The sequence below is a fragment of the Schistocerca nitens genome, chromosome 3 (assembly GCF_023898315.1).
Source record: "Schistocerca nitens isolate TAMUIC-IGC-003100 chromosome 3, iqSchNite1.1, whole genome shotgun sequence".
NCBI classification, from domain to species: Eukaryota; Metazoa; Arthropoda; class Insecta; order Orthoptera; family Acrididae; genus Schistocerca; species Schistocerca nitens.
Window position 1 is genome coordinate 673,877,805 of NC_064616.1, and position 997 is coordinate 673,878,801.

Here is a 997-nt window from a genome sequence, read left to right on the forward strand (position 1 = left end):
GTATATTGGACGTTGTCGTACTCCTAATGTGGTAGTTTCATTATTGGTTCGTGAAAACTCATTTATATATACACCGGCGTGCAAAAAATAAGGATAGAAAGTAACTTTCGCATGATGTGTCACTATTAAGTAACACAGGACGATGAAACTCGGACCACACGTAGAAAAGCAACTACAGACTGTTACAGAAGCTAACTAAAAGAAATATACAATGAGACAAAAGAAATGACAGCTATCTTCAAAGGCAATGATTACACTAAAGCCACCGTAATTTATGATGGTCACTTGGGCATTACAAAAGCCGAGACGTAGTTGTTAATAGGGTAAAGCACTCCGTCTTCATGCCACGAGTGGCCTACCGGGACCATCCGACCGCCGTGTCATCCTCAGTGGAGGATGCGGATAGGAGTGGCCTGGGGTCAGCACACCGCTCTGCCGGTCGTTATGATGGTATTCTTAACCGAAGCCGCTACTATTCGGTCGAGTAGCTCCTCAATTGGCATCACGAGGCTGAGTGAACCTCGAAAAATGGCAACAGCGCATGGCGGCCTGGATGGTCACCCATCCAAGTGACGACCACGCCCGACAGCGCTTAACTTCGGTGATCACACGGGAACCGGTGTAACCACTGCGGCAAGGCCGTTGCCCAGTTTTTAATAGAGTACGTGATCATTATGGATTAAAGTGCTTGCTCTGCAGTGTGCTCCCACGCTGGTCACAACGTTGTTAAGGAGTTTTTGTAGTTGGACGTCCAGTTCCTCCACGTGTGGCAACTGGTGGATGGTCATTGGTGTGTGTGGTTGAGCTGCAATATGTCTCCCAACGCATCCTACAAGTATTCGATGGGATTTAAATCAGGGGATCATGTTGGTGTCTCCATTCACCATACATCCTAACTTCCAAGATCTCCTCCATTTCCATTTTTCAATTCGGTCGCGCTTTATTATCCATTACAATAAAGTCAGGACCGAAATCACCCCTGAAAAGAAGCTCATGA

At 46.5% G+C, this 997-nt stretch overlaps 1 pseudogene; it reads right to left on the bottom strand.

Moving 5' to 3' along the window:
• Positions 1-529: 529 nt before the first annotated feature.
• LOC126250557 (5S ribosomal RNA) lies at positions 530-647 on the bottom strand (annotated as a pseudogene).
• Between the last annotated feature and the right edge of the window lie 350 nt (positions 648-997).